At 41.7% G+C, this 25,224-nt stretch overlaps 1 protein-coding gene across 11 annotated transcripts in view; it reads right to left on the bottom strand.

Annotated features, from left to right (window-relative positions):
* The window catches only part of PPFIA4 (PTPRF interacting protein alpha 4), a 100,025-nt gene extending 77,570 nt beyond the window's left edge, over window positions 1-22,455 (bottom strand). For 7 of the 11 annotated variants that reach the window (XM_083444234.1, XM_083444240.1, XM_083444241.1 and 4 more), the window contains exon 1: window positions 22,340-22,455. The gene's annotated coding sequence lies outside the window, so the exon portion shown is untranslated. Of the gene's footprint in view, window positions 1-16,806; window positions 16,894-22,339 lie in introns of all 11 variants that reach the window. The other 4 variants (XM_083444239.1, XM_083444243.1, XM_083444245.1 and 1 more) reach the window with 1 other exon arrangement.
* Between the last annotated feature and the right edge of the window lie 2,769 nt (window positions 22,456-25,224).

Below are 25,224 nucleotides of genomic sequence, written 5' to 3'. Positions count from 1 at the left end.
TCCAAGCTGCTGCTTTTCTGGCTACTCCAGCCAAAGGAAAGATCAATGTTCTAATCAAAACTCAACATTCTACCATGGATTCTGGATAGGAATCCACAAGCAGCAGCTCAGAAACTACAAAGCAAATGCACAGCTTTAAATGGGGGCAAGCCTTCCTTATTTCAGAAACGAGAAGTGGTGCCAGCACTTATTTACCATTCACCTTTCAGACATCAAAGCAGAAGGAGCTCCCAGTGTCATGCAAGTGCCAATATATCAGTGAGTAATTATCAGTATCACTGTGGAAATGGAGCAGCTCTGCAGCTAAAGCAGTCACTGCTTTCTCAACACACAATTCTTCCTCTGCATTACTGAGATCATGACAACAAGTGCTAATTTATTCAGAGTCACCAGCACTGAGCAGCACTGCCAAAGTCTATGCTATAACACACTAAAGCTTTGATGAGACAAATAATTATGCCTTGCTCTTCATCACGCCCCCTGCCTTAGCACCCAAGTCACAGTGGGGAGTGATTTCACCTCTAGATCACAGACAAGAAAACAGTTCTTGAGAAGGAGGGGTCCGGCCGCCCATTCTATTTGGAAAATGAAAAAGCCAGCATCAGTAAGAGCATTTGCCACCAGCTGCCTCTTTCTGTATCAATAGAACACATTGGTCTGCAATGACTGCAACAATTTAGCAGCTACTCAGCCTCAAAATATGAACCTATTTTCCATGGAACTCACAAAATGCCAAAGCAAACCAGAGAAACCAAACAAAGAGCTCAAAATTCAAAAAGCATCATTATAAAAACATGCAGATAATATCTCACTCAAATTCCTGTTCTAAGGCAGGCTATAAGTATTGGGTGGCATTCATCTAATGCGCTGTCAATGGTAATTCTGCACAAGAACTTTTGCTTGTGCAGTGGGGTTTTACCTTACTCTCCTCACCTTACTCTCCTACTCCTACACTCCTCTCAGAATTGGCAGGGGGGGGGCAAAGGAGAACCCTGAGAACAGCACATTGGGGAGAGAGGGATCATCTTCCACAATACTCTCACACAGAGACAGAACATTTGTCATAACACAGCACTGAATTCCATCTTTTATTTCTAACTTAACCCGTCAACCATGCCGTGCCAATTACATGACTTTTTAAACAAGTGCTGGCATATTTTAGCCAGACAGACCAGGACACTGATTTTCAAATAGGCTGAAAAGGCCAAAGATAGCCTGTTTTATCAACCACCGAGACTGTCATGAAATTGCACCAGAAATGGTTCACGTGTAACCTTCAGGTATAGTAAAGGTGTCATAGAAAGCGAAAGACACAGAATCTATCTCTACAGGCCTTCCCCAGAACTAAAACAAGTAAAGAAGGGACATGTCCCAGCTGCATTGAAAGACAGGGAAATGTGTCTCTATGCTGTCAATTAACATAAATGTCTATCTAAGTGTGCCAGCAGGCTTCTCAGACTAGAAGGAAAAGCCCTGCCAGCTGGATACTAGCAGTTAGCATGTGACAAAACATCAAGAGGCAAAAATAAGCAGGCACATTGAAATTTTAGATATGGAGACCTTCAGGAAGGGATTACATGGGCATTCCAGAAGACAATCTGCATGCCTATATACAGGATTTTTTCATTGTAGCAAGCATCCCGCTCTATTGTAGATTTTAAAGACAACTCTTTGGCAAAACAGCAGATCCACCCCAACTACATTTTCCTGTGGCTACAAATGGGAACATATGCATATAACTGGGGAAGGGTTTGGAAAGGGGGGAATGTGTGAAAGTCCCTATACAACCCCTCATAATCTGCTTTAAAATGTAGGCAAGCAATGCAAGAAGTTGAGATATCCCCAGCTGTCTTAGAGACACCTCTTTCTACTAGATGCTTCAGCAGTGCTTGCCAGTCCATACTGCTTCTCTCTCCACTAGTACAATATGACCGTAAACTAAAAATCCGAAAACCTAATATTGCAACCAAAGCAAGGCATAGGAATTAAGGAAATTCATGAAAATCAATCCATTTGCTCAATTTGCTCCCATTACACTTCTATACCACCTCCCATGTCAAGTTCGAAGGTGGTGTGTTCAACAGTATTTAAATACATGCCAGTACTTTAAAATACAGGAAGAAAATGCAGTTGAAAAACTAAGGCAGAATTAAAATTATAATACACAACAATCAAGCACCATTGAAGATCTGCAAGCAGAAATGTGTTTTTAAAAGGTGCCCAAACATCATTAATGCAGGTGCTCACCTAAACTCAGGGAGAAGGTGGTTCCATACTACAGGCATTGTCACAGAAAAAGCCTTCTTTCTAGTGGCTACAAACCATGCTTCCATAGCCAGCCACACAACCAGGAGCGCCTCATCAGTGGATTGTTTCAATTCTGCAGGCCAAAAGGGAGAGAAACACTCCTTCAAGTACCCTGGGTCCCAAGATATTTAAGGCATGGAACACAAGGAAGATTAAGCACATGGGGACACTGAGGGTGGAGCTTGCAAGTGCGCTGTTGTCCTCATAAACACTTGGAGAAATTGTGTGTACAGGCAAATTGTCAAGAATTGGTGTATTTCTGACCTCCCTGAGGGGAATTCCATCAGTCTGATCATCATCTCCCCTCTGTCCTGATGTGAACACTGACCAGGCAAGGCTAAAGTGGCATGGCTAAAATGCTGTAGGAGAGCAAAGCTCTAATGATGCTTAAGGGTAGCAGTTCTGTCACAATCACAAGCTTTGCTTTACAAAAATGTACCTCTTCAATTAAAGAGGTCCAATCTTTAAAGGAGGGGAGGATACTCTGGCTAAACTGTGGCTTCTGCAATGATGTCCTGTTCTCACCATGGCCACCAGATGCCTATGGGAGGCCCCAAATAAGAGCCTAAGCACACCAGCACTCTACCCACTTGTGATTCCCAGCAACTAGCATTCAGAGTACAGTACATGCCCAGCAATACTATATGCATTTTGTTGTCCTCCAGTAGCTTCCAGTGAAAAGTCCCTTATGCATTTATCTTCATCTCTACCCATCACTTTCAAAACCAGTTTCAAAGTCACCTGCCCATAGCAGTGTTTTTTCTTGCCACAAAATAGAATTTAATAATAAATACTCTCATAAAAGGAACCAAGCTGGCATCATTTGCACGTATGCACAATTTGTTAGTGTTGAGCTTCCTGGATGAAGATTACATAGATTCTGTTCACCCGCTTTCCTAGATTTTACTTTTTTATTTCCACTAGAAGATAAGGTGTCCAATCATTCAAGATTCAAAGCTCCAGGAATTAATCAGACAAGCTTCTGCTTTCCCACCAGTTTAAAAAGCTTGTTAATGGTTACTTTCACTATCCACTTATTTCAGACAAGAAAAGTAGTCAGCACAATAGCAAGGCCGTTTAGATGCAATGTTAGAGAACCAATTAGTATTTCATGGCTAAGCTCATACACTGGCAGGCAATTATGAAATTGCCTCCAAAGCGAGTTCTGACTGGCTCTGACTGAGCTTTAGTCCTCCTGGGGATGCATTTAAAAGAAATCCCACTTGGGGTCTCTTAAACCAACACTAATTAAGTCATATTCAAGTTAACAGCTTCCCTGCTGGCTTACTCAGCTGGGACGTCCTCAATTATAGAGCTTAATTTTGGCCACCAAAGAAGTTGGGAAATAGGAAAATGGGCTGAACATCTGTCTCACCACAGGTCTGAAAACCCAAAGACCTCGGAGGAAGAAAAACAAGTTGCCTACCTTTAACTGGGGTTAAAGGTCATTAGTGCTGCCACACATACAGGATCAGAACATGTGCAGAGCCATCCATGGAACCTTCTAGCACTTTAACTAAGGAGATGGTGCTCCTGCCCACCCACCCTCTTAGGAAAAGCATTTTGACTCTCAGCATCTTGACTTTCATCACAACTGCCACAAAAAGTGGAACCTTGGGTTACATACCATACTCCTTATGAACGTCCTCGGATAACGAGCTCCACTAACCCGGAAGTAGGTCTCCTGGTAGCGAATTTTGCCCCAGGATGCAAGCAGAAGTCACATGTTGGCAGCACGGCGGCAGTGGGAGTCCCCATTAGCAAAAGCACACCTCAGGTTAAGAATGGTTTTGGGTTAAGAACGGACCTCTAGAACGAATTAAGTTCATAACTGGAGGTACCACTGTACTTGTAATAAAAGGTAAAAAAGCCTAAGAGGCATTGGAGGTATAATGAAACATGATTTCTCGTCCCTTGCCAGTATTCATGTGATTCTGCATTTTAAAAAATAAATACAAATTTCAGGAGCTTATATCAAATCTATGAACCAAGTTAATCATGCAGTGTTACATAAACTTGAATTTATTATAATCCAGGTAGCAGCACTACAAATGTCTAGAAGAGAAGGACTGCAGAGGCATGACATCAATGCAGAATTTTGCTCAAGGACTGCAAAACTGAAGCCTTTAGACATCAACACTGCAGCTGAACAAGATGTCTATGGTTATCACAATATTATGAACACAGAGAAAGATTGAATGGTACTCCTCTTATACCAAATTGCCCAGAGGCTACAATGCGCTTTGGGAATTCATGTGCGCCTCAGTCCACCATACATAATGAAATTTACTGGAACCAATACAGAGTCACAAAGTCTTGACTTCTAAAACCCTGTGGGAATGAGTACTACAATCCACATCACTGCTGAACATATTTTTATTTTTTCAAAAGACAGACAGCAAGGCTTAAACTACAATATAAAATCAATGGTATTACTTTTGCTATTCTGTTAAACTTGGCTGCCTTCAGTACTGTGACTATTTTCATTTACACATGTGAAATTTTGGTTTTATCAACCAATAATTAAGTCTGGGAAACATCAATAGACAATTATTACTTTTGGGAGCGGAGGACAAAAACACACAAGCCTCGTTTGCCAATATCGTAACTTTCAACCAGCGAAAGGACAGTAGGTACTAGAAGATTCACATGAGGAAACTGCACCATATGAATATATATTTTTTGTATTACAGCCAGGAGACATGTGCCTACCCCTTGACATCCAAAGAATTCCTCCAGAAGGCTCATTCTACATTTATCTGTATATAACATATTATAAGCACTTAACTACGCAAGAGGTTCAATAAACACTTAGATAACCCTCACTCTTATCTATTATATTATAATATTCCTACTTTCCTAGAGGTCATGGTAATTGATCTCCCTGGCATAGAGAGTTTATTCCAAGATCTGACAAAAGGCACTATGGAGAGAAAGTTTTACATGGATAAGGCAGGAGCTGCCACTACAGAACCCAAAACTAGTTTGGAAATGCAGGAATAATCTATAGAACATTAACTCCTTGGGACCCAAGTCTCTCCAGTCTGAGTTTTTCTGAGTTGTCTTTAACACAGACCGACAACCTGCCACATTCTTGTCTGCTAAAGGAGGAATGAATGAGTCATAAGATTCTCCTACCTCTGGCCCTTAAGGTTTAGCAGATGTTTGGCTCCCTTAGTAGCACAGAAGTACAGTACTCTGTTCAATTAATTCTGTTCTTGGTAGCACAATATGCTCTTAAGCATAAAAGTGGAACAAAGCCAAATGAGGCTTTGAGTGTTTATTCTTAATGCATTAGGCCATCAAAGGTCCACTTCAAAATCAGAATTTACACTCCTGAGCCAGTGGCAGAGCTTCATGCTCTGGCACCAGGGGATGGAGAGCAGGCAGGGGCGGGGCTGGTGCGCGTCCCGGGGGCATGGCGCGCCACCCATAGGGGCATGGTGTGTGTCATAGGGGCATGGCGCACCGCTTGTATGAGTGTGGCGCCCAGCGCGGGCAGGGGAATAGCCACAATGGCACCCCGCCAGGATTGCGCTGCCGGGGGCGGTACACTCCTCCCGCAAGCCTCTTCCTCCGCCAGTGTCCTGAGCATCATGCAACTACCCTGGGATCCTATGGGAGGAAGGGCAGGATATAAATTTAAAAAATAAATCCAAGCACATGGATAGGTTAGTAACAGCAACAATTGTAGCAGCAAAAGGATTTCTTCCCTATCTGGAAAACGAATTCTATGACTATGAAAAGAACCACCTATTTATTTGATTTTTATGTTGTGTATTGTTAATTCTCTTCAGAGATCTACATAACAGATTTTGCTGTTTGCTTCCTAGAAACGCAAACTAATTTAGCTGCTACATTCCTAAATGGAGTTAATATTTTTAACATTACGTAAGTGCAGCAGATACATTAAAAGTCAAAAGAGACATAGGATCTTACGTATCTCTTATGTGTCCTGGCCTTTTTTGTCCCATTTTTCTGTAGCCCTTATCTCATCTCTGCCTGCCAAGAGTAACACTTTTTCTCTGATTAAGTAGGCTCTGGTCTACAATTAAGAAGTAACAATAAATCTGTTGTTTTTAAAGGTACAATAAGATTTATTTCTGCTGTAACAAAAGTGCTTTCTTTCAAGGAACGTTTTTTCTCAAACATGAGCAGAAGCAGATCTAGACATGGTTTGGCTATTTAATAAGTGCATCATCTGTAACAGATGAAAACCAACATATGCAGTGGTCTGGATTGAGAAACATTCTGCACTAAAGAAGATCACAAATGTCACAGCTGCATATTTGAGTTTAAAGTAGTTTTCTGTAATTACGCACATAAACAACATTTGTTTTCTTCCAGGTATAATACAGACAATCCACACAAAAATGCAGAAATGTTCCAACTGTCAATGTCTTGACCCCAAAAAGCAGTGTCAAGCCTTTTGGATCAGTAATAGAGCAAATGCTTTGCATGCAGAAGGTCCCAGATTCAATCCCCTACATCTCTTGTTAGGGCTAGGAGAGAATCCTGTCTGAAATCCTGGAGAGCCTCTATCAGTCAACATAGCCAATACTGAGCTAAACAAACCAACGGTGACTCAGTATAAGTCCGCTTCATATGTTGCTATGTAAGTAGTGTAAGTTAGTTGCCTCAGAGGTAGATACTGGGGGGAGCAGCAACCCCCAAACCATTCCTTCTGAACCCCCTCTGCACCTCCCCATATACCTCCTTAACTAGTCTTCTACCATCAGCTGCAAACCTTTTCCTAATTTTGAAAGCCAATGTAGTATAGTGGTCAGGGTACTGGACTAGGACCTGGGAGACCAGGGTTCAAATCCCCACTCAGGCATGAAGCTAACTGGGCAACCTTGGGCCAATAACCATTTCTCAACCTAACCTACCATTCAGGGTTGTTGTGAGATACCATTATGACTGGTGAATAAGAAAATAAAAAGTTACCACGTCTGTAAAATTTATTTTGGGGAAATTAAAAAGAATAGAAGACCAATTAATTTGAACAAAACAACCCTAGTAGTCAGCAAGCAATGCAGTGGTGACAAATGGCAAAGAAAGCTTAAAACTAGTTAAGCTTATTATATTCAAGAATTTGGTTTTGTACAGTTACAGTTATCAAATGAACAGGTGGACTTATCTCAAAAGAAATCCTTCAAAACTGACATAAGAATCATTTCTCTGCTCTTTCTGTTATTTGCTAAAATGACAGTGCTAATTTCACTCCAAGGAACATAAATAAAGTTTTTGAATGTTGGGTTTAAAACTTCCTTACTGTTAATATTTGAAGAAGTAAATTACTGGACTTATAAGGCTCCATTATGTTATGTCTGCAGGGCTCATTAGATGACATTATCTTACAGAGTTTTTCTCATCTTAAGTCTTTTAAGTCCTGTGTTATTTTAAATCCATTTGTGAGAGCATTTCTCATACAGATGTGCTTAACTGTAAATCAAGAGGCTGTTCTCAGATTCTACCATCTCAGGAACAGCATCTAGAGGTTGAATATCCTCTGACATTTGTTCTCATCACAGGTGTGAAAACTACTCATAAGGATAACTGTTGCCCACCCCTGGAAATAGTTTAATTGTGTAAAATAGTCATTATCCCCACATCTTTAGACTTCCACCCAAAAAGCAAAGCTTACACTGAGATGCTTAAAGAAGTAAAACTAATCTAACATAGCTGAACTCTGGCCTAGCCAACATAATTTTGAATGGATACCTTCCATTGTTTGGAAGAGGCTGGGAAGGCTAAAAGCACTAAGAGAGGCAAAGTGAGCTTTACATGCTGATCAACTTTGGGATCTGGGGCAATGAGAAATAGCAGTACAGTGGTACCTTGGGTTAATTCGTTCTGGAGGTCTGTTCTTAACCTGAAACTGTTCTTAACCTGAAGCACCACTTTAGCTATTGGGGCCTCCTGCTGCCGCTGCGCCGCCACTACACGATTTCTGTTCTCATCCTGAAGCAAAGTTCTTAACCCGAGGTAATATTTCTGGGTTAGTGGAGTCAGTAACCTGAAGCGTATGTAACCTGTAGCGTATGTAACCCGAGGTACCACTGTGTGGTGACATTCTCAGGATTCCCCATTGTAATGTTTGCCAAAGGATAACTCAAAAGCTTGATGACGATCATAGGTTGAAGTATATATATCATTATCATAAAACAGCAAGATGGAAGAGACAGTAGGGCTTGCGTGCCAAGATCCTGTAGCCACTCCCTCAACTTTATTGATTACAGAATGTGAGCTGTATTGGCTTAGGCATTGAATGGACCTGACTATTTCTGACTCCTGCCCAATGAGCAGGAAGTCCGGCAAGGGTAAACCACCGGAAGGGGGAGCCCTGTCGATGCATATCAACTCGTGCTCCCCTTGGTGTTTCCGCCAGGGTCGTGTCATGGCCCTAGCCCCTGACCCGGGCTTCGGACAAGATCAACACCCCCGGATTCCTTTAACGGAATACCCTTAAGCTTGGAGGGGCAGGTGATGGCCATACCTCCCCTCCCCCACCACAAGGTCATACAATGCCTAACTGCAACCCTAACAAAGTTGTGACGATTGCTACGAGGTAGGTGAAAACCAAATGGCCAGTGCCAATTTGCCATGTAGAAAAATTCCTACCAGGCCCCTTAATGGCAAACAACCAAGGTCCATAGCAAGGCCAGTGCCTAAAACCTGCAAAATAGGGAGGGAGGGCAGGTGATTGAGGAAGCGAGCCAAAGAGGAAGCCCTCCGGCTTGCGCCTCAGCTTAAACAGACCCGACCACGCCCCCCCGGCCAGTGGATTGGCTGGCTGGGCTCTGACATAGCCGGGATCCCCTGGACAATGGGGGACAAAGTCCCCCGCCCCCAGTGGGGAGTGGGTGGCCACGCAATCCACCGCAACTCCTCCCCACTGAGAAGTGGAGCAGATTTGCATGTCAAGACCCCACAGCCACCCCCTCGTTGGGAAATAACTCACACAAGGAACTATAATGCTTATCTTGTCTAGAACTCATGGAAAGAGAGATGCTGTAAGATATTAGTGTTGGCTACATGCTTACAGATTGTGCTCGTGTAACAAATAAAAATAGAAGGTCAACTCCCAGCACTGTAGCATGCACTTTTATATTCAAAAAGCTCCAATTACACACCAGGTAGCAGTTCTGTTTCCAGTCAGATTCTGCTGATGTAGTTTAACTATTAGATTTCCAGAAATCAGCAAAAGTGCTGATCCTGCCAATTAGCCAATTTCCACCTCACACTCTCAACATCGTGCAATTATTGGAGAAGTTAATGAGTAACATGCATTCAGCTTCTACGGCCATCTTCAGCAATGTCCTGAAAGGTTGCTGTGCCAAGAGAGTACTAAATAGAATGACTGGACCTGTTTTAAACTTTACAAATTATTTAGTTTAGAATCCTTCAGATAAGGCAGCCACACCATGCTAAATGCAAGTGAGCTGAAAAAGGCAAATATGCTTGCTTCAGGGTTAACATATTAGTTTTAGAAGGTACAGGTATGCATGCCCATGTCCAAACATGTGTTAATATTCAACTAACCACTGGAGGGCAACAAGTATATCTCCCCAGAATTCAAAGCATATATTTTCCAGTAACTGGCCCAACCAGTATCTTCTTTATAAAACTTATTTAAAATAAAAAGGGGAAATATCCCTAGAAGTCTGAGTGCATTAAGCATGTTCAGAGTGGCAAAAAAAAATGTCCTTATGCATTTCTAAATCATTAACAGATCACAGAAATAAATATTACTTCAGAAAATTTGACGCGGGTGGCGCTGTGGGTAAAAGCCTCAGCGCCTAGGGCTTGCCGATTGAAAGGTCGGCGGTTCGAATCCCCGCGGCGGGGTGCGCTCCCGTTGTTCCGTCCCAGCGCCTGCCAACCTAGCAGTTTGAAAGCACTCCCGGGTGCAAGTAGATAAATAGGGACCGCTTACTAGCGGGAAGGTAAAACTGTGTTTCCGTGTGCGGCTCTGGCTCGCCAGATGCAGCTTGTCACGCTGGCCACGTGACCCGAAGTGTCTCCGGACAGCGCTGCCCCCGGCCTCTTGAGTGAGATGGGCACACAACCCTAGAGTCTGTCAAGACTGGCCTGTACGGGCAGGGGTACCTTTACCTTTACCTATACTGAATTTCAGAACACATAGCTGCTAGTGTTCTGCTAAAATGGTGTGCATTACAGAGTAGAAGGTCTACACTTAAGCTGATCATGCACACAGGAAGCTGTATGAAGAGTCAGATGCTACAAGGTGCTGCTGACTCCACAGAAAGTTCTTCAAGTACGGTACTTCACATTTATTTTTATTCATATGCAATTAGCGTATGTCCAACATGAGTTCAGAGCAGAGTACATGGGGTTCCAAGTTAGTCTCCAACCAAGGACCAGCTTGGCTTCAATTTACTTAGCTTTAGAAACAGAGCTACACCAGGTGCCATCAGGCTGTGCTGTGGGGCTATGAAACCATTTCATTGTATGAATGCAGCATGATTACTCTTAATTATTTAATAGCACTGCTAATGGTATTTTTAGTTTGAATTCTTGTGGCAGGCGATGAATTTGGATTCAAAATTATCTGGATGCAGTATTCACAGACCAGATTGTGATCTTCTGTTACCCACACTGAGGGAACAGATGATGTACAACAGTGGTCTGTTCACATGGAACTGTGCCCAGATTATTGCAGGAAAAAATCCTGTACTATCTGCAGGTCTCCAGAGCCACTATGGTGGATTCAGGCATGCACATTTCCTCACCAGCAGAGGAAAAAGAGACACATATGTTGTTCATGCAAGATAATGTGACTTCTAAGCCTAGGTGGGGAAACTGTAGTCAATTCTTGCTCCACAGTATTTGTGGAAGGCCACCCTGATTAAAATATGTTTAATGAGTAAAAAGCAAATACAAAGGAGCACCGTGATGCTCCATGCCAGAAACACTGTGGAGAATTCTCTATGGTGCCATACAGGTTGCAAATGAGAACTCTGAAAAGAGCTGCTGGGAAGCAGCAGCAGTGGGGGACTGTCTATATTAGGAAAGTACACTGTGTTACTAACACAGATTAGCATTCTCTGTCAAAACATATTTGTTCACACAAATTTTCCTTGAGGACTGGTAACAATAGGGTGTTACAGTTCACTTAAAGTTTTAACAGAACAAACAATGTATTAACATGCTTTTAATGCCTCAGCAAGACACATACTAAGGGGCTGGTTCAGACATAATATTCCTAACTTCATAATCCATGGAAGACAGTTTGTGAAGTTTCTAACTTCAACAGGACTGAGAGTCCTGCCACTGTGCACCAGCTTTGGTGCAGATATCCTGTTTCTTTAAAACAAAGTTCCCCATTCTGCATGTAATCCAAAACAAAGGAAGATCTCCAAGTCAACACTAGTGAACAAGGAGAAGAGACCACATGAACAATGCTTGTCACAATGACAGACCAAGGCTTAGCAGTCCAAATGTGGCATTAAGCATTTGTGAACTGTAGATTTCTCTCTAATGTACATAGCAAGAACAGAACATGTTCTCTCAATGCAGGCAAGTCTTGGAATGAGCAAGCAAAAAACCAAGAAGAGTGCTCAACTGGCTCTTCTAGCCAAGACACCAATTAACGGCACACACTCTTGACTGCATGCAAAGACATGAACATGTGCAGGGCTTGAAATATTCTAGGCATCTGCCCACCAAAATGCTTAACATGATGCTGAAACTCAGAGAGACAAAATATTTCTCCCTACTGAATATATACAATGAATTTCAAAAATCTGGTGGCTGTTAGATTCAAAACTGGCTTTAATTGTTTCTATCAGAAAACAAAAAAATAAAAGGAGTCATAAAAGTGTGTCAAACCCACACAATGTCCACTGGCCTCTCAGCTCATATGTACAGCCATCTGACTCAAAATAGTAATAATGCTGAAAGTACAGAATCTAGTACTCACAAGACCCAATCCACATGACTGCTACCCCTCAGAATCAAAGTGTGCGTTCAGCCATAATTTATACCAGCCCTGTGCATACTGGAGTATGTGCATAGGCCTTTTTCCAACATTATCTTCAATGTGTGGCTATCAGGCATCCCTAGTGGTCAGAGATAGCAGGTACAATCCCACTCCACAGTGCATGGGCTCCACACAACTGGAACTCTCTGTTGATCAGTTCAGCAATATAGAAATAAAAGTCAAGGCTTTGGGGGTAAAGGCCTCAGACAATAAGTAAAATAATAAGAGAAACTAAAATGAGTTGCTAAGAGTTTACAACCATACCCTCAAATAAAATAGCAAGTTAATTTTCAGATGGCAATAATTTTTTATTAATTCTTCAAAACTCCAAAGAGAGTCAGATACTTGTTAAGAAAAGAAACTGCACTCTACTACCATCAGTCTTGCTCCCTCGTCATGCATGCTTGCTCTACCTACCAAAGCTGCTTTGGGGTTGCTGAACAATGTCCAAATGATCTAGCCTTCTAGGCAATCTCTACTGGCTAACAGATTTTATGCTTGTCAGTTTTCAGTGCTGACGTTTTTGACACTAGCTGAAGTCTGAGACACTTCAGAACTTAAACATTCCTTCATCCATGGTTGCAGATGCATGCTAAGTAGGGACGCAGCCAACATTTACTCTTCAGCAGTTTGAACAACACCCTATCGCCTCATATTCCAGCCAGCTAAATCAGAATACTTGGTTTTAAGAACAACTTAGTCTCCCAGTCAGTCTTGGTGCCAAAGAATCTACCCATTGTCACAGTCATGCGTTTTATTTTTTAATTGAGGAGTACTGGATGGAAAGCATGGCTGAAAAAGCTCTCACTGCTAATTCCAGATACTAATAATAAACCATTACAAAACACCCCTTTATAAGCAACTGACTACTTTAGCTGCAGATCTTATGTGGATAATTACAGAGAAATATATTCTAAAGATATTGCTTTTTATATTAATGAATGGCGTAAGAAAGAAAGCATTGTTCCCCACTTTACTTTAGAAATAATCCTATTGAGGGTATGCAATATTTTGCTGTAATTTCTTTAAGTAACTGCCTGAAAAATCCCTAGAGTTGAACAGCTTGGGCAGTGCAAAGTAGGGGTGAGGTGTTTTGTTTTTTTAATTAAACAGAAGGAATGCAATGCTATTTATGAATTGTGCTAGAGAAGAAACTGCTATCTGTCAAGGTAAGGGAGCTAACATTCAGGAAAATAACTACAATGAAAAGGTACAATGGCCATGAGTTTTGGCACTGGCTATAAGATTGTTTTACTGTTTTTAATGTATGCTGCTCTGACCTCCCCAGGAGGACAAATATAAATTATTTTAAATTAAATAAATAATGTGTTTTAAGTTTCAAAACCACTGTTACAAAACACTGGTAAAAGGAAGTGTGGAAAGAAGAATATGAGCAGGACTATCTGTCTGCTCATAAACATAATTAGATCATGATAATTTGCACTTTAGCAACAACTAATTCAGAGCTCAGTGATACTGAGGGCAGCAACTGTTATTAAGCAAAGATAATATCTAGGACTTCAAAGCAATACTTCTGCAATGTAGTATTTCATGGCTGAACTAGCAAAGTTTAGGTACAATGTTATTTGTTCAGCTCTATTGCCATACATTCTTTGGGAACCTGGACTTACATAACCGTAGCCCCTACTAAGACTGTAATTTCACCACCCACTATCCTCGTCTTACAGTATTTTCCACTACCATAATACCATTGCTCTACAATTCACGAAAGCATAGTGTGAGACCTCAAACTGTATTAGATTACAAACATGTGGGGATACTGCAACTATTCAACCTTTGTGCAAAGATTATCTAACTATATAAATGATTCCACCAATCCAGTTTTAGCCACCTCAAAAGCATATTATTTCCATGGATCGGGAAATACAAAACTAATTCTTATCAAAAGAATTATCATTATAATTTAGAGAATGCCCCCACAGCTTGGTGGATTAGGGCATATCAAACTGTAAATGAATGGGTGAATCCATTTAAATCAAGTGTCCAATTCTAAAAGTCAAGTGTTTCCAGAATAAGCATGCTTAGTAACCCTTTAGTATTAATTTACAGCTATGGCTTTTATACCACCTAGCAGTGTAATTCAATATATTTCATCATACAACCCACAAACCTTTTGCTCTGCCCATTAATATCCATTCAGAGGTGAGACAGATTTCTGCTTGGCTTTCTGTGTATACAAAAAGAATGTATACACATTCTTGACTGGTGCCAGTCATACCTCTTAGGGGAAAGTATTCCAAAGCTGGGATATTACAACAGGAAATACTCTCTTGTTTGTGAATACATAGGAAAAGAGTCTCAACTGAAGATCTTACGACCCAGGCAGGTATGGAAAATAGTGTTTCAGTGTCATGGCAAACAGCATTGTTTCATCAAAGCCAGGCCAGAGTCAACATAATGATCAGAAGACACAGTACTTATGCTCTCCAAACTGAAATAGAACCAGTGAAAAGTTTCAAATGGGGGGGGGGGGGAATCAAGCATAAATACAGCTGCAGAGCAGCACATGTGTGACTCAATGCTTCATTAACACTCCCTTACCAGAAAGAATTAGAATTGAAAGGTGGGAACTGTTCACAAAAGACAGTACTAAAGAAAACACAACACACTGGGGAAATCAAATGGTGACAAAATAATCAGCATAACTATATCATCCCATAAGGGCTGCAATGCAATGCCAATCTCTTGCTTAAACCACTTAAATGAGGCCAGGATCAAAACCCAGAGGTGACAAGTAAGATCTTCCCAATACTGCAAGACAATTCAAATACAATCAGTTGGGGAAGAACTAATTAAAGCAGTTGGGTGGAGAATTGTGATTGACACAGGAACTGAAACATAGAAATGGGTGCTTTGAGACAATGCATTTTATATAGAATATAAGTAATGCCATATATGATCAGCACCATGACCAACTATGAGAGTCCTCAGCCCCAGCTGTTATTTATGAAACATCTAACTTTGTGCTAGGTGCCAAATTCTCACTTGAATGCTGTTATTTCATTATAGAGGAGGACAGAAAAATAATTTTACCTGAGCAGGATGTATAACACATATGCTCTTGAAGATTATATTTAAACAGAGAATCTAGCATACTGAGATTCTCAAGTTCAAATTTTAGAAAAGCCCATTCCTAGCCCTTACAAAATATTAATGGTAGGCTAGAGGTAGAGTTGTTGCAAGGTTAAATACCATAAACTGTTGACAGGGGGCAGCAACAGGGCTTCAGTGTCCTACAAGCTCCTTCCTCATCTCATAAATGTTGGAAACAGAATACGTTATTGAAAATAAGCAGAAAGACATTAAATTCTGTAATTCATTCTGGCCACAGAATTATAGAATTGATATAGAATTATGATCTTTTTTCAAAGTAGAGAACGCACACATTTTATTATCAAGAGGAAATATTCAGAACTCAATTATGTGCCAGAGAACAACCCTCTTGCCAATTTACCAGAGCCTCATTTCAATCACATTCTGTGGCAATGAGTGCCATAATACAATTAATTGCATATATTCATGGTTTAGTTAGGTAATTTTAGTCTCTTGACTAAACAGACTCACAAGAGCCTGCTCTTTAGATGAGTTTCTATAATTTCAAATACTTCAGGATATGCCAGGCCCAAGGGAGCCTTGGTGTTACTGACATACTACATCTCTAATTTTGCTGAGTGGGGTCCTAGACTTGTATCCCCAGCTCTTGCCTAACAGCATAACTTGTAATAATTTTTTAACACCAACTAATACATGTCAATCCTACACACATTTCTTAGAATTCCCACTGTTAGAATTCGTATAACCCTTGTTCTAAAACAGCTGCACTGGCTGGCAGTTCATTTCAAAGCCCAATTCAAGGTTCTTTGGTTACTGTTTAAAGCCCTGAATTTGTGAGACTGCTTCCTTCTCTACAGACCTCCTTGGATGTTAAGATCAGAAGAGAGGGCCCACTTGGTAGTTACCAAACCTAGATATTTGGAAACGAGGTGGCCCAGAAGAATGCATTCTCTGCGGCAGTCCCTAAATTGAGATGTGTGTGGTCCCTTCACTATACAGCTTTCAGCAAATATTTACACTGGCCTTTGAAACATGAGATGGTGTTTTCAAAACCCACCCTATTTCTGTGACTGTAATTAATTTTAACTGTTTTTAATACTGAATTTTAAACTGTTGTAACCCACCCTGAGACCTGCTGGTGAAGGGTGGATAATAAATTTAATAATAACAACAACAACAACATGCAATACTTAAAGTTACTTATAGAAGTAAATATACAAAACAACAATTATCTAATATCTAAGAGAAAATAGCAATAAACAAACAAACAGGCATACATCTTTACTGGCTTAGTGGAAAAGACTACTAAAATAATGATTTCCATACTCATGAAACAAGCAGGAGTGTGTATGTATGATGCAGAGAAGAGGTTTTGCTGCAGGGCAGCAGCCTTGCTACAGAAAAAAATCTTTGCTCACCCTCCTGCTAGTTGCAAACCTGCCAGGAAACACGTTCCATGGTGTTGAGAAGTGGAGCATGTATTCAAAGAAAAGTTTGTTGAAATGCTGTGTGGAAAGGGGGAGAAAGTTTCCTGGGCTATGGAGAGTTAGAATCTAACAACATAAAGTGGGCCACAATTTCCCCATCTCTGGTATTTTTGAATGCTGATTTGGTACAAAGGCAAACACTAATACAGTAAAGACTGAAGACAAAGATGAAATCTAGTCTGAAGTTTAGGTTCCTAATATGTTAGGCAATTCTAGAAATGTGTACATGTATTCACTGGCCTGAATCCACAGTACAGGCAATTTCAACACTAGCATAATGTCTCAGTGAAAGCAATGTCTCATTCCTAGAAACATAAGAATGCTTAACATTGGAAACAGGCAGAGAAGGTTCTTAAATACTGCAAAGAACTATTTCATGGTGCAGCAATTTAAACTGCATTCATTTTCTGTGCCTTTGCAACAGATAGAAATAAAATAAACACGCCATTATGGAAAGTCAGTACATGAAAAACCCTGAAATTTCTCCAACCTGAGAATTGCTATGAAAGGAGAACTACAGCAAGAATTAGATTTATTTAACATTTAACAAATCTGACTTAATTTATTAGGCATGAAGTAAGGATTTATGTGCAGCTCTCTCACTACAGAAAGCTAGCCATCTTCTATTGATTACACATTCAGATTTAGCAACCCAGTTACTATTTTGATTGACTTACGGTAGTGATTATTTCATAATCTGATGTAAATATATGGCTTTAAAAACTAGTTTGAAAGAATTATCCTAAAGTCTTGGAAGCCCAACAAGCTGATAGCTACACAGATTACAGTACAGATTAATTCCTCCAAGAAATCTGCCAATATAGAGTGGTATCCAATGCTTCCATTCTGTTAGCATAAGAGACTTGCAGTAGCAGAACAGAACTTGTACTACATGTGCCCTCAAAATCAGCTCCAAAGGGAACCCTCTGGAGAATATTTTGGGTGGAACACAAAGAAAAAAAACGAAATGGAAATATCACTACACCAGCAAATCTCTGCTGGCACTGCTTTAGATACAACCTTCAGCCTTGATTTCAATATACTCCAGTGCTTACCATCTCAAGAAAGAGATGAGAATTGTCTTGAGACAAGAAAACTATGAGGGGAACCCAGACTAAGTGAACTGAGTATCTGCTATTCAAATCAATGGAACAAATCAGTCCTGACATATTTGTCATAGTTCATCTGACTTAGTCTGGATCCAGCCCAATGAATTTAAATTTCAAGGATGCAGACATAAGGCTAGAATCCCTCTCACTTTTCCTTCTTTTTTCTGTATCACTTTAATTCTTTTAACTGAAATCACCTTAACAAAAATAAATATGAGAATCCAAAGTACAGTGGTATCTCGGTCGACAAACTTAATTCGTTCCGGAAGTCTGTTCTTAAACCAAAGCATTCTTAAACCGAGGTGTGCTTTCCCTCCTGCCACCGGTGCCCTTCCACTATTCGGCTTCCATTTGTCTTCCGGGGTAAAGTTCGTTAACCAGAACACCTACTTCCGGTTTTGCGGAGTTTGTTGCCCGAATAGTTCATTAACAGGACTGTTCATAGACTGAGGTACCACTGTATATTCACTATGAACTTGTTTATTTTACTCGTGGTAGGCAGGCAAGAAGGGAACAGGAGTCCAGTAACATCTGGAGGGAATTATGTTGGCTACCTCTGGCTTAGACACTGCTGTGCCTAAGCCAGAGGTAGCCAACATGGTGCCTTTCTAAGCTTTGCACATGTGATACAAGTCACAGAAACATAAGAAACTGCCTTATAGTGAATCAAACCATGGGTTCATTTAGTACAATATTGTCTACACCAGAGGTCAGCAAACTTTTTCAGCAGGGGGCCGGTCCACTGTCGCTCAGACCTTGTGGGGGGCCGGACTATATTGGGGGGGGGGGGATGAACAAATTCCTATGCCCCACAAATAACCCAGAGATGCATTTTAAATAAAAGGACACATTCTACTCATGTAAAAACATGCTGATTCCCAGACTGTCTGAGGGCTGGATTTAGAAGTCGATTCGGTCAGATCCAGCCCCGGGCCTTACTTTGCCTACCCATGTTCTACACTGATAGCAACCCTTCAGGGTTTCAAACACAGGCCTTTTCTAATCCCACCTTGAAATGCCACACAGTATGTACTCTTCCACCGAACTATGCCCATCTCATTTTTCAGAAACCAAGTTCTAGTAGTCCCCAATATCTTAAAGAGTACAACCATCCATTTTTTATTTATAAATGTGAATAAGGCAAGGAAATTAACACCCAGAATAGAAAGGGAGACCCATATGGCACAACTCAGGTGGCTGGATTTCCCAAAAAAGTTTGGCAACCCTATAAAAACCTGAATACTTGTGTAACACACTGTGAGGGCAATACTGCAAGGTACATTTCCCTGCATTTACTAATGGATAAACATGCTTAGGATCGTGTTTTAAGTCATGTTTAACAAAAACTCAAAACTAAATTCTGTTTTTCTTAGTATACATTAATTGAGTGTAAGTATGAAATATTTGGATTTTTGGAGCCCAGAATATACAAAACTCTGCCCAAAGAAAGACCTCTACTTCATTCGTTCTCCAATTATTATTTCTAAAAAGCCTCCATTAAATAGTTGCTATCCATAAATCAAACTGAAACAGACTTTCAATCTAAAACAACAGACCCACAAGGCTGAAGAGTGAATTATGACAGCTATCAGTTTGATAGTGGGAAAGCAATGAGTACACTTTTAACAGGCAGCTGGAAGTTAGATTAATCTGTTGGTGTTCTTGCTAAGATTAAGGTGATGCAACTACTCAGAGGTCCTTGGTTCCTTAATTGTTTTATCAGTCCCTCCATCCCTATGAGCATAAAACTTTTGAGGTGGTCTTTTGGAACTGAGGTGGGAAATAAGGTCCTTGCAGCTGCTCATTCCCTGAATACTGAGCCTAGGATGTTCTTCTCCTTGTTGTGTGCTCTTTATGGAAGACAAAAGGTACAATCTCCCTTCTGTCTAGTGACAATTGCTAGACTGCCCACTCCCCTCATTGGTTTTACCAAGTCCATGTTTAGAATAAAAGTACTGTATGCGCTGCCAGAAAAGACAGTCTTTCTTTATTGTAGATATTACAGATGAGTTGTTTTACAAGCAGCTCAACCCATTTGTTTCTTGACTTCAGGAGACCAAGAGCTTGTCTAGAAAGCATATTCTTCGTTGGCTGCAGCAGAAAGCTAGAAGCAGAGGTGAGACACTAAGCCATTGGTTCTCAAAGGGTGTGAAGCATCATGCTGGTGTGGCAGGAGAGGATGGCAAGTGTGGTGAGAAGATTCAAGGACAATCAATATTATATTTTGGGAATGATTCATGTTCTTAGTGGTGCAGCAATGAAACTGCTAGCACACTTGCAAAGCTAAGCAGTCTGATATGGTTTCAAACTTAATGGGGGACCACATGTTGAGTGAGGTTCCTGTATTGAAGGGGATTCTCAGGGTCCTTTCCAACTCTAAGATTCTTAAGTATCTGCATTGTTTTATACTTTCTGGATGCCCCATGATCATATGATGCCCCATGATCATTCACACTAGGCTACGGTGATTAACAGGGGCATCACCAATAGCCCCCACATAGCTTGCAAGTATTAGGTGCATGGATAGAAAGAACACTCCTACCACTTAAAAAAAAGCTTCAGATTAAAGAGCTAGAGTAGGAGGCTGCAACCTTGTCATTTTTATTTTATGTAGGACTGAATTTTATTACTTGATACTAAAAAGCAAGGGGCATAGTTTCATTTTGGCATTCATTTGTGACATCTGAGTGTAGATGAAATCACTTATTTTGTCTAATTCTGTGTGTGTGTATACATACATACAGTTTAAAAGCAACCATGATGCTTACAGAATGCTCAAGAATGGTTCAGCAGCTGGTGTGTTATGACAGCTGTTTCTCTTGTTCTGTACTATCATGCTCTCCCCTTGTGTTTCTTTCAACCATTTGTCACATCCATCTGTTCCTCCTTATTTCAGGCTTCATTTTAAGATTTTCGGGACAAGTACTGGAGAGGGAGGGGCCATTTTGCATATCACCTTTGGAAATTATGGCAATGCTAAGAAGAGAGGGATCCAAGTAATTAGAGTATGCAAATGTTCCATGGTGTAGTGCTCCTATTTCATAGGAATCATATATACAAAAAAAAAAGCATATCATTCATATTTTAGGAATACAGCCCTGTGACATGGGCTGGATTTCACAATAGCCTATTATACACCACCCAACAAGCAAATAATAATTATGCAATAGCATGACACCCTAATTGTCAACTGAAAGCAAAGTCGCAGTTTGTAAAGCAGTGAATATCAACTGCAGATTTCTATGTGCGCCTCAAATTACAAAACCGAAAGAATCCATCTCTAAGCTAAATACATTGGGTTCTAATAATAATCTTCCAAGTGTTGAATATAACCCCTCCCTGAACCACACAAAAGCAGCTGAAACTGAACACCTTCTAAGAGACACAGGGAAAAGAATTCATACTTCTATTGGTAGAAGCAGGTGCCAAGGTTTAAAAAGAAAATAAACCAGCAGGAGCTTTTTATTCTTTTTTACTTTTCCACAATGAGAGCCACAAGCCACAGCAAACATGGCACTAGGCCCGCACGTCCCCCTTCTCACTCTGTGGGCATCATCAGTATCAATACACTGGACTGTGGCGAACTGGCAAGGCCAGGCTTGGCTACACGAGCACGGTACTCTTTCCCAGCACTTGAAGCGTCGCGGTCCCTGAGTGACCGCCGTCTACGCCCATCACCTTTACCTCCAATGCTGTGGAAGCGAAGTAGCTTCAGAAGAAGAGAGGCAGGCGATATCTGCTAAGCTCAGAAGACTCCCCCCCCCCCCAAGGTTTGGAGGGGCTGAAAAAGACCCTCGCTTCGCATTCCCACCCTGCCCGACTCCCAGCATCCCTGGTATGACGCGAGCCCGAGAAGCCAAAGGGACGGTGGCGTCGATGGATGCGCCTCCGCCCGCCACGGTGGGCACCTGCTCACGGCCTCATTCGCCCCCCGCAGCAGCGGCGGCGGCGGCGGCGGCGCGAAACAGGCGAGGGGGGCTCTCTGACTGACATGCTGCGGCAAGGACGGGCAGGCAGAGGCCTGGAGAGAAAGAGCGGGTGGTCACGCTCGCTTCGCCCGCCCGAGCCGCCTCCACCCCGGCCGAGCCGCAGCGCCTCAGAACGGCGAGGCGAAGATGGTACTGGGCAGCCACGTTTCTCCACCACCGCCGTCGCCCCGCCGCCTTGCATTCCCGACCACGGCAATGAGCCCCCTCAGTGAGACAACGGCTCCCTCGCTTCGCCTGCTCCCGCTTCCATCCGGGCAAGTCGCCCTCAGGCGCGCTGAGGTAACCAACCTGAAGGCAGCACCCCGCGCTCTCTTTCTACCCTCCCCCCTCATCATCTCGTTCCCCTCAGGAGCAACCGCCACTCACCGGCTTCGGAAAGGAGCTTTCGCGCACCGCAGCCGCTACCACGGCAGCGTCCCTGCTCGCGGAAGGCCCCGCCCCCCATGCCGCCTCACCCTTCTCTGCTCGCGGGAGGCCACGCCCCCGCGCCGGCCTCTTGCAGAGGTGGCCACGCCCCCTTCTTATTCCACTATTATTTCCCAGCGCCGTTTCAATAGGGCGAGGCCCCGCCCCCTCGCTTACCCCGCGCTCTCAGGACCGCTCCTTCTGGCCCCGCCTCTCCGCATGCGGAAAAGGAGAAAGCGGCGCTGGCGGTACGGACTTTTTCTTACGTCCCTTGTCATTTGCTAAACGAGGAGCCTAAACGCCGCTGCCTGGCAAAAGGAGTCGCGTTGATGTCAGAGGGATGGATTTCCTCCAAGCATACTGAGGATCAGAGCATTTGAGTTGAGTGGCTGGCTGGCTTGGAGTCAGAATGGTCCTTGCTCCTTGGAAGTGGGTGCTGATGATGCTCATGCTCAGCGGGACATAGCAGTACACACCCACCTGCTTGCATTTAACAGCCTGATTCTGTTCGTGTTTGAAGTTCTATTGAGCTCAGGGGGGCTTCCCCACAAGCTAAGTGAGGGAACACAGGTTTAAAGGGCTGGGTTATTGAGTAAAGGCGCATAAGATCATGCCGTCCTAATAATGTCCGTTGGAAACAGTGGGAGCTACCTAAAAGCACACAGTAATTAATGGGATGATATGGACGCCTATCTGAGAACCCAATAAATAGCACTGGGGTGCAAGTTGAACAGTACAGTATTGCTGTTCAATTCTGGGAGAAGGTCCTGCACATATATATATATACAAGATCCAAGTAAAAAGATTCAAAAACTCATTTTCCATGTGCTAATCTAAAGGAGAGTCTAGCTTAAGGAGCTTATTAGGCTGGAGTATGTACTACTGCTAGGAAATGGGCCTCTTTCCAAGTTTTCTCTATTCTGCCAGAGACATGACTTCTAGCTGTACTTGGGAGAGGAAGGAAGGTTCTGAATTATTAGCCAGTGCCAACTTCCATAAATAAACATTTAATTCATGATGCAGTATGAAATATTGAGCTATCCTTTGGCATCAAGGCTAAACTGGAGCAGAGAAAGGTGAAATAGGAGAGGAAACCAGTTAATGTTAGGCAAAAAAATAATGTCCAAGCTCACAGAAAGTGCCAACACCTGTTTTTAAAAATCTGACATCATGGTCTGAGTGCATCAAAGCACAGTATATAATACATACACATAAGGTACTGAGGATTAAGTCCCACTGAATTCAATACAGTACTTCACATTTTTTTCAGCCTTCTGTACTTTCTTCAGTGGCATAAGAACAGCAGTAGGGATGAAGACCTGCAGCTTTAGGGCTGCAATCCACTGTAGCAGACCATAAAGGTAGTCTAGGAGGATGAACACAGTATTTATATTCACTACAAAGTACCTCATTAATGGTATAGTTCTCGTACTCTCTGTAGCTGTTTAAGCTATTGCTAAATCCCTTTACTACCTTTTAAGCTAAAAACCATTACAGTATTTTTAAATTTAAAAAGGAGTTTCTTACAGGCAGCCTAAATCTAATTAGGCCTTAGGATGCACACCAGCACAAAGTAAAGCAGCTTCCTAGCGTCTTAAGTTCTGGTATAGATTATATTAAGACATTGGACCACTTAGCTTGCTGCATTCTACATAGCAAATCATCAGTTAAATTTCCCATGTGAGATAACTGCTAAACTTTGTCACAATCCTATGCATGTTTACTCAGAAAGTGCATGTTTAGGATTGCAGTCTTAATTTATCTGAAATTAACATGAATGGCTTTAGTCCTCTAACACTGAATATATCATTGTGTACACATTTTGCAGACCATGATTGAACCAAAATGGGCTTTTTCTTAGATCTTCTGAGATTGGCAACACATCTATATTTTAACCAGTTCCTGCAGCTGTGCCTTTAACAGCAGCTTGATCTACAATTAAGCAGGAGGTAATGTTAAAAAAAAAATAATCACTTGCTAATATTTGCAGATCAACAATCTGCAGTTAAGAGAAAGCTAAGCTTTCCCCCTCCCTTATCTGTTTGCAGCATATTTATGGTCACCCCCCCCCCCAATGTGGTAAATTGCATAAAGAATTCTGCTCTGTTGGTTTAGTTTTTATAGGCTTTCTTAGTCTATATAAATCAAGTTATTTCGTTACTGCATAACAAAAAAAAAATCACAGCCTATTGCTCTCTAAATATGTAATTCTTGGCTAAGTTGCAGGAAGTAATGATTTTATCAGCAGGAGCAGCTATAGCTGTTTAGAAGATCGGAGGGGGAACTGTAAGTGTTGTGTGAAAGAAGAAATGAGTATTGATTCCTCTCATCTAGAAAAAGCTGATGGTAAGTGAACTAGGCCAATATATCAGAATTTAATGCTTTCAGGTTTATGCTAGAGTGTGATCCTTTGATATTATAATACAAATTCAGTTGGGAAAACTTGGGAGAAAAGATGAGGCGACTGTTTGAGAGAAAAAATGTAAAAGTTATTAGAACCTGAGTGGGGAAGGTTGAAATAAACTGAAGTACAGTACAATGGCAACTTACATGCATTTAACTTGTGCACATTCAGAGTTACGCAGATGGCAAAAAATAAGGTGGACAGGTGTCCCAGGGGGAGGGAACTTTAGCAATCCCACCCACCATTGCACCCAATATGCTTTGATTATATGCAATTTTGGCTTTGGTACAAACCCCAAAGTGTAACCCCCACTTAAATTGCGGCCTCCTGTAGGTTAATCTGGGTATCACCCATTTTACTACCTAGCATGGGCATAGCTGGGGGCGGATGTTTGCCCCCATGTGTTTTAAGGGTTGTTGTGTGTAAAAAAATCTACTCTGCT

The sequence above is a fragment of the Podarcis tiliguerta genome (genome assembly GCF_965153285.1).
Source record: "Podarcis tiliguerta genome assembly, chromosome: 6".
Lineage (NCBI taxonomy): Eukaryota > Metazoa > Chordata > Lepidosauria > Squamata > Lacertidae > Podarcis > Podarcis tiliguerta.
Note: the sequence above shows the minus strand (reverse complement) of the source record. Positions and strands in the feature narration are given on the sequence as shown.